A 9,292-nucleotide genomic window follows, 5' to 3' on the forward strand; every position below is an offset into this window, starting at 1 on the left:
AGCCGAGGAAAGTTTGCTGTGAGCCAAGGGGGGGGGGGTGAGGGAGAGAAGACACGAGGTACTGTAGCTACATTGACCTGGTAAATAGCTTAGCTCCCGAAAAACTTCAGAACAAAAGGATAGGGTGATTTTGAGTGCTACTTGTTGAATTGTTGAGACAGACAGGGATTTTTGAAGGGCGTTAGAGCCACTTCACAGAACAAAACACACAGACGCAAACACACCCACTCATAGAAGCATACAGCTCAAAAAGAGCAAGGATACCAATGGGCAAATCATATTGCCTAAAATAGTCATACGGAAGCGGAACTCAAGAATTCTAGCTATAACATCTACTGTATATTGTTGACAGACACAATTGCCAATATTGTTTCTCTTTCTGCCAGTGTATACTTCCAGGGATAACAGATTCAGACAAATTTACAGGAACATAAAAATGCATACAGTGTACTCCTCCACAAAATTATTACTTCACTTCTCTAGAAGTGATTAAATCCTCTGTTGTTAACTCATATAAAACACAGCCCTTTAAACAGCCTCCTGCCCTCTCTGTTGCTGCAGGAAGAGAGGAAAGAGAGGCAGGAAAAGAGTATGAGCATAAAGGAAGGAAGAAAGAAGAGACGGTGAATGAAGAAACAATATTTCATATTATGGTCAAATGTGGCTAAGAAAAATACATTGGGAAAAGGAGGGGAAAAGAGGGGAGGGGAGAAGAGAGCAAGAGGGATTTGGTCCACAGAATAGAGTCACCCAGTAGTGTAACTACCTACCTTGACCGATGTGGTGGTGCTCTACACTGGGCGATCGGGACTGGGCGAGCGGGGGTCTGCCAGGTCCTCATTCCCTCCATCTGCAGATGAGGAGTGAGACAAAGAGGAGAGAGTGTGAGCGTGGGGATGCCAGGAAAAGGAGAGAGAATGAGTGCGGCAGTGCGGCTGGCATTCCAGGTAGGCCACCTCATTCTCCACCAGCCAAGACTGGGACCTCAGGACCCCCAGGAGACTACTGACACACAGCCCCTCCACACCCCTCCTCCAGGGACCCAGACGATCCCGCAAACTGGCAAAGTACACCCAATTCTTCTTCATCAAGGTGGGTTGGGATGTAGACTGAAGACACCAACCAGGCCCTAGTCCAAAGCCCAGGGCCAGCCCATGAGAGAACTGTTACAATACTGAGAGGAGTGGTGATCCAGAGCTATTCCCTCTGGATGAGTGAGAGATAGGACTGGTGGTACAGTACACTACAGTACAGTAGGCGTTTTCTGAAAGTTGGCTAATTATATGAGGATCAATTACTGTGGGCCCAGAGGACTGAGGATGCGCCGAATACAACTGGTGTAGATTTTTTACAGTGAAATGCTTGCTACACGAACCCTTCTCAACAATGAAGTGTTTAAAAATAAAAATGGTAACAAAAGAGGAATAAAATACTCAAGAATGGAGCTATATACAGGAGTACCAGTGCCAGATCAATGTGCAGGGGTATGAGGTATTTGAGGTAGATATGTACATAAAGGCAGGGTAAAGTGACTAGGCATCCGGATAGATAATAATAAGAGTAAAATAAAGAACAGAGTAGCAGCAGCAAATGATGAGTGTAAAAGTGTGGATTAACCACAGTGGATGGAGCAGGGCTGGATAAGGGGGTCGATGGGCCAGCGCCCGCTTTGCCTCTCCACTACAGGGTCTGTTTGACAAGGCCGAGTCCCTATCTTAGGCTACAGTGATCTACAGTACAACTAAGACTGCATGTCACCTTATCCCAAAGGGCACCTTATTTCCTATATAGGGCACTATTTTTGATCAGAGCCGTATGGGCCCTGGTTAAAAGTAGTGCACTAAACAGTGAATAGGGTGACATTTGGGATGCAGCCTAACACTGCAAGGGGCTTTGTGGCATATCATGATTTATTCCTAAATCACACATCCCACTGGTATTAAGTCAGCCCATTTATAAACCAAGCCGTTGTTTGAAAGTTATCTAAGACAATTGATTTCCTCTCTGTCTGTAGTAGATCTTGGCTTGCCACCGAAGTACAAAGCGGTGTGAGTCTTTATTGCTAAGGGTTGTGTACTCTGGCAATGGTGGATGCACCAAATGTGTTACCATCAAAGGGTCCTGTGTGTGTGTATTCACCCAAACAAACACTTGTGTATTTCTCCCAATCATAAACCCACAAACACAGATACTGTACATCTGTGCACAGTGTGCTGTTGTGCCCATACAGGATAGATTGGGCTGCTGGTGGAAAGATCTAGCTTGTCGATAGACTGATAAAATTACCCAGAGGGCCGGAGTGTGTTAGTGTGAGAACTGGGGTAGTGAGAGGTTGACACCGTCTCATTCTGTTACCCTGGTTCCTAACTGCCAACACCACCGTCACCACTTTGACAAAAGTCTATTCTGCTATCTTTATTTTTAGTTTGGTTGTTTTAAGAATAACACGTGGATATAATGTGATGTTTTCAGTAATGCTGTGTAGACTATTTTTTGTTTGGTTGTTTCAGTCTACACAGCATTGCTGAAAGCATCACACTATTATATCCAAATGTGTTATCCTTGAAACAACAAAACTAAAAAGAGTCACGATGAAATCATAGTAAATCAATAGAGTGAAATCTATTGGGGCTGGAGAGATTGTGTGARGTCAGGTGACACTACCCAATGCTAATCCCTCAATCAAATGTCGTACTATCTGACCTAAGTCAATGAGCCTAGAAATGGAAAAACTTCAAACTAGACCAAACATTTTGCATTGTGAACAGGTGTCTTATCAGAGACCAGCCAGACAGATTGTGGATGGGTTGGGAACAGACGTTCTACTGTATTCTCTACTGCTAGATTCCTCTGTTGTCACCAGAGTTCAGTCAGAATACACTGCTGCTATCCACACAGATCAATGGATCATTACACTAGGAACAGGAAAGCGGAGGGGCCTAGACTAGACTGAAGAGATGCATCTTCTCATTCTAACCAGAGTCGGACAGGCAGATAGAGGCCATGTCTCCTGCTCTAGCAATCTACAGCTTCAGCTAAGCCTACAGTTCAAGTTGGAAGTTTACCTAKACTTACAGTGGGGCAAAAAAGTATTTAGTCAGCCACCAATTGTGCAAGTTCTCCCACTTAAAAAGATGAGAGAGGCCTGTAATTTTCATCATAGGTACACTTCAACTATGACAGACAAAATGAGAAAAGAAAATCCAGAAAATCACATTGTAGGATTTTTTAACGAATTTATTTGCAAATTATGGTGGAAAATAAGTTAATTGTGGGTACCTAAAACAAGCAAGATTTCTGGCTCTCACAGACCTGTAACTTCTTCTTTAAGAGGCTCCCTGTCCACTCGTTACTCACCCTATCCTCCAGGCCGGCTCGGTCCTCCCCTCCTGCTCCGTGGCTCGACGACTCATTGCGAGCTCACAGAAACAGGCTCCGGGCAGCCGAGCGGAAATGGAGGAAAACTCGCCTCCCTGCGGACCTGGCATCCTTTCACTCCCTCCTCTCTACATTCTCCTCTTCTGTCTCTGCTGCTAAAGCCAATTTCTACCACTCTAAATTCCAAGCATCTGCCTCTAACCCTAGGAAGCTCTTTGCCACCTTCTCCTCCCTCCTGAATCTCCTCCCCTCTCTCCCCCTCCTCCCTCTCTGCTGATGACTTCGTCAACCATTTTGAAAAGAAGGTCGACGACATCCGATCCTCGTTTGCTAAGTCAAACGACACCGCTGGTTCTGCTCACACTGCCCTACCCTGTGCTTTGACCTCTTTCTCCCCTCTCTCTCCAGATGAAATCGCGTCTTGTGACGGCCGGCCGCCCAACAACCTGCCCGCTTGACCCTATCCCCTCCTCTCTTCTCCGGACCATTTCGGAGACCTTCTCCCTTACCTCACCTCGCTCATCAACTCATCTTGACCGCTGCCTACGTCCCTTCCGTCTTCAGAGAGCGAGAGTTGCACCCCTTCTGAAAAAACCTACACTCGATCCCTCCGATCTCAACAACTACAGACCAGTATCCCTTCTTTCTTTTCTCTCCAAAACTCTTGAACGTGCCGTCCTTGGCCAGCTCTGCTGCTATCTCTCTCAGAATAGCCTTCTTGATCCAAATCAGTCAGGTTTCAAGACTAGTCATTCAACTGAGACTGCTCTTCTCTGTGTCACGGAGGCGCTCCGCACTGCTAAAGCTAACTCTCTCTCCTCTGCTCTTGTCCTTCTAGACCTATCGGCTGCCTTTGATACTGTGAACCATCAGATCCTCCTCTCCACCTCTCAGCGAGTGCATCTCCGGCGCGGCCCACGCTTGGATTGCGTCCTACTGACAGGTCGCTCCTACCAGGTGGCGTGGCGAGAATCTGTCTCGCACCACGTGCTCTCACCACTGGTGTCCCCAGGGCTCTGTTCTAGGCCCTCTCCTATTCTCGCTATACACCAAGTCACTTGGCTCTGTCATATCCTCACATGGTCCTCTCCTATCATTGCTATGCAGACGACACACAATTAATCTTCTCCTTTCCCCCCTCTGATAACCAGGTGGTGAATCGATCTCTCTGCATGTCTGGCAGACATATCAGTGTGGATGACGGATCACCACCTCAAGCTGAACCTCGGCAAGACGGAGCTGCTCTTCCTCCCGGGGAAGGACTGCCCGTTCCATGATCTCGCCATCACGGTTGACAACTCCATTGTGTCCTCCTCCCAGAGTGCTAAGAACCTTGGCGTGATCCTGGACAACACCCTGTCGTTCTCAACTAACATCAAGGCGGTGACCCGTTCCTGTAGGTTCATGCTCTACAACATTCGCAGAGTACGACCCTGCCTCACGCAGAAGCGGCGCAGGTCCTAATCCAGGCTACGGCCGTTCGTCATCTCGCCTGCTCTGTTCTGCAACTGCTGCTGTTGGCGCTGCTCCTGCTGCCTGCCTGTGCCATTAAACCCTACAACTCATCCAGAACGCGCAGCCCGTCTGGTGTTCAACTTTCCCAAGTTCTCTCACGTCACCGCCGCTCGCTCCGCTCTCTCCCACTGGCTTCCAGTTGAAGCTCGCATCCGCTACAAAACCAGGTGCTTGCCTACGGAGCTGTGAGGGGAACGGCAACTCCGTACCTTCAGGCTCTGATCAGGCCCTAACACCAAACAAGGGCACTGCGTTCATCACCCTCTGGCCTGCTCGCCTCCCTACCTCTGAGGAAGTACAGTTCCCACTCAGCCCAGTCAAAACTGTTCGCTGCTCTGGCACCCAATGGTGGAACAAACTCCCTCACGACGCCAGGTCAGCGGAGTCAATCACCACCTTCCGGAGACACCTGAAACCCCACTCTTTAAGGAATACCTAGATAGGATAAAGTAATCTTCTAACCCCCCCCCTTAAAAGAGTTAGATGCACTATTGTAAAGTGGTTGTTCCACTGGTATCATTAGGTGAATGCACCAATTTGTAAGTCGCTCTGGATAAGAGCGTCTGCTAAATGACTAAATGTAAATGTAAATGTTACCTGTATTAATGGCACCTGTTTGAACTTGTTATCAGTATAAAAGACACCTGTCCACAACCTCAAACAGTCACACTCCAAACCTCACTATGGTCAAGACCAAAGAGCTGTCAAAGGACACACAGAAACAAAATTGTAGACCTGCACCAGGCTGGGAAGACTGAATCTGCAATAGGTAAGCAGCTTGGTTTGAAGAAATCAACTGTGGGAGCAATTATTAGGAAATGGAAGATATACAAGACCACTGATAATCTCCCTCGATCTGGGCTCCACGCAAGATCTCACCCCGTGGGGTCAAATGATCACAAGAACGGTGAGCAAAAATCCCAGAACCACACGGGGGGACCTAGTGAATGACCTGCAGAGAGCTGGGACCAAAGTAACAAAGCCTACCATCAGTAAACACACTACGCCGCCAGGAACTCAAATCCTGCGTGCCAGACGTGTCCCCCTACTTAGCCAGTACATGTCCAGGCCCGTCTGAAGTTTGCTAGGAGCATTTGGATGATCCAGAAGAAGATGGGAGAATGTCATATGGTCAGATGAAACCAAAATAGAACTTTTTGGTAAAAACTCAACTCGTCGTGTTTGGAGGACAAAGAATGCTGAGTTGCATCCAAAGAACCCATACTCTACTGTGAAGCATGGGGGTGGAAACATCATGCTTTGGGGCTGTTTTTCTTGCAAAGGGACCAGGACGACTGATCCGTGTAAAGGAAAGAATGAATGGGGCCATGTATCGTGAGATTTTGAGTGAAAACCTCCTTCCATCAGCAAGGGCATTGAAGATGAAACGTGGCTGCGGTCTTTCAGCAGGACAATGATCCCAAACACAACGCCCGCGCAACGAAGGAGTGGCTTCGTAAGAAGCATTTCAAGGTCCTGGAGTGGCCTAGCCAGTCTCCAGATCTCAACCCCATAGAAAATCTTTGGAGGGAGTTGAAAGTCCGTGTTGCCAGCAACAGCCCCAAAACATCACTGCTCTAGAGGAGATCTGCATGGAGGAATGGGCCAAATACCAGCAACAGTGTGTGAAAACCTTGTGAAGACTTACAGAAAACGTTTGACCTCTGTCATTGCCAACAAAGGGTATATAACAAAGTATTGAGAAACTTTTTGTTATTGACCACAAATACTTATTTTTCCACCATAATTTGCAAATAAATTCATTAAAATTCCTACAATGTGATTTTCTGGTTTTTTTTCTCTCATTTTGTCTGTGATAGTTGAAGTGTACCTATGATGAAGATTACAGGCCTCTCTCATCTTTTTAAGTGGGAGAACTTGCACAATTGGTGGCTGACCTAAATACTTTTTTGCCCCACTGTAGGTTGGAATCATTAAAACTCGTTTTTCAACCACTCCATACATTTCTTGATAGCAACCTATAGTTTTTGGCAAGTCGGTTATCGACTTGAAGTAAAGTAATTTTTTCCAACAGTTTTTACAGACAGATGTATTTCACTTATAATTCACTGTATACAAGTCCAGTGGGTCAGAGGTTTACATACACTAAGTTTACTTTGCCTTTAAACAGCTTGGAAAATGCCAATAAATGATGTCATGGCTTTAGAAGCTTCTGATAGGCTAATTGACATCATTTGAGTCAATTGGAGGTGTACCTGTGGATGTATTTCAAGGCCTACTTCAACTCAGTGCCTCTTTGCTTGACATCATGGGAAAAATCAAAAGAAATCAATCAAGACCTCAGAAAAAAACCTTGTGAAAATACTGAGGAAACAAGGTACAAAGTATCTATATTCACAGTAAAAACAAGTCCTATGTCGACATAACCTGAAAGGCAGCTCAAAAAAGGAAGAAGCCACTGCTGCAAAACTGCCATAAAAAGCCAGACTACGGTTTGCAACTGCACATGGGGACCAAGATGCGTACTTTTTGGAGAAATGTCCTCTGGTCTGATGAAACAAAAATAGAACTGTTTGGCTATAATGACCATGGTTATGTTTGGAGGAAAAATGGGGARGCTTGCAAGCCAAAAGAACACCATCCCAACCGTGAAGCACGGGTGTTGTGTTGTGGGGGTGCTTTGCTGCAGGAGGGACTGGTGCACTTCACAAAATAGATGGCATCATGAGGTAGGAAAATTGTGGGTATATTGAAACAACATCTCAAGACATCAGTCAGGAAGTTAAAGCTTGGTCGCAAATGGACAATGACCCCAATCATACTTTCAAAGTTGTGGCAAAATGACTTAAGGACAACAAAGTCAAGGTATTGGAGTGGCCATCACAAAGCCCTGACCTCAATCCTATAGAACATTTGTGGGCAGAACTGAAAAAGCCTGCGCGAGCAAGGAGGCCAACCAACTTGATTCAGTTACACCAGCTCTGTCAGGAGGAATGTGCCAAAATTCACCCAACTTATTGTGGGAAGCTTGTGGAAGGCTACCCGAAAAGTTTGACCCAAGTTAAATAATTTAAAGGCAATGGGACCAAATACTAATTGAGTCTATGTAAACTTCTGACCCACTGGGAATATGATGAAATAAATAAAAGCTGAAATAAATCTTTCTCTCTACTATTATTCTGACATTTCACATTTTTTAAATAAAGTGGTGATCCTAACAGACCTAAAACAAGGAATTTGTACTAGGATTAAATGTCAGGAATTGTGAAAAACTGAGTTTAAATGTATTTGGCGAAGGTGTATGTAATCTTCAGACTTCAACTGTAGATCATCTGTCAACTGCTCAAGTCAGCAGACTACAACTGTCAAAATGTCTTAGCCAGCCTCTACTGAAATATAAGCCCATCACAGAATAATCTCTCCATAATAATCACAATAACCTCCAAGTTATCCCATGTCGTATATTTAAAAAATATATATGTAAAAAAATTCTGTCACATTTAGGATGTACACGGAGGGTTGTGTTCTGTCAGAAAATTGTCTTCTGGCAGAGCCCAGACAGTTTAAGTGGTCAATTATTTCCCAGGTTTTAAATGCCAGAGTGCGTCAAAGAGAATGCCTCATTCTAACAGTGTCTGTCTGGAACACTCTCCTCTGCACAGGAGGTTGGTGGCACCTTAATTGGGGAGGACGGGCTCGTGGTAATGGCTGGAGCGGAATGATATCAAATACATGGTTTCCATGTGTTTGATGCCGATCCCTTTGGTCCGTTCCAACCATTATTATGAGTCGTCCTCCCCTAAGCAGCCTCCACTGCTCCTCCCCTCATTCTAACAGTGTCTGTCTGGAACACTCTCCTCTGCACAGGAGGTTGGTGGCACCTTAATTGGGGAGGACGGGCTCGTGGTAATGGCTGGAGCGGAATGATATCAAATACATGGTTTCCATGTGTTTGATGCCGATCCCTTTGGTCCGTTCCAACCATTATTATGAGTCGTCCTCCCCTAAGCAGCCTCCACTGCTCCTCTGCTCTGCCTCCCTTTAGAAAAGTCAGGGTGACACCATCCTCACAAAGAGGTTCAGCTAGCTTTGTAGCTCTCTGGGTTCACTGTGTGGGTAGATAACAGCAGTCATTAGTTAGTGCACCAAGAGACTTCATTGAACTTCATATGTTTGGGAGACAGTCTTTCACTCTAAAAGCATGAATTACCGTTACAAAGCATCGGGTGAAGTTGCTCTGGTACAGTACAGTCCTTTTTGATGTGTCATCCTGAGGCCACGGAGAATGATCATGCTGCAGACTTTGTCAGTGACCGGCCAGTCTTTCACTCAAGGGCCAGCTCATAGCATTTCAATCAGTGAGTCAGTATCCCTCTGCAGGCATACAAGGCTCTATAGCCTCAGCACTCTGAATTAACTGCACGGACCAAGCTGAATT

At 45.8% G+C, this 9,292-nt stretch overlaps 1 protein-coding gene across 1 annotated transcript in view; it reads right to left on the bottom strand.

Moving 5' to 3' along the window:
• Nucleotides 1-803, bottom strand: part of tanc2b (tetratricopeptide repeat, ankyrin repeat and coiled-coil containing 2b) — a 128,530-nt gene extending 127,727 nt beyond the window's left edge. Inside the window, exon 1 of the mRNA XM_070445039.1 lies at nucleotides 771-803. The gene's annotated coding sequence lies outside the window, so the exon portion shown is untranslated. The remainder of the gene's footprint in view (nucleotides 1-770) is intronic.
• Between the last annotated feature and the right edge of the window lie 8,489 nt (nucleotides 804-9,292).

This window comes from Salvelinus sp. IW2-2015, linkage group LG8, assembly GCF_002910315.2.
Source record: "Salvelinus sp. IW2-2015 linkage group LG8, ASM291031v2, whole genome shotgun sequence".
Taxonomy (NCBI): Eukaryota; Metazoa; Chordata; class Actinopteri; order Salmoniformes; family Salmonidae; genus Salvelinus; species Salvelinus sp. IW2-2015.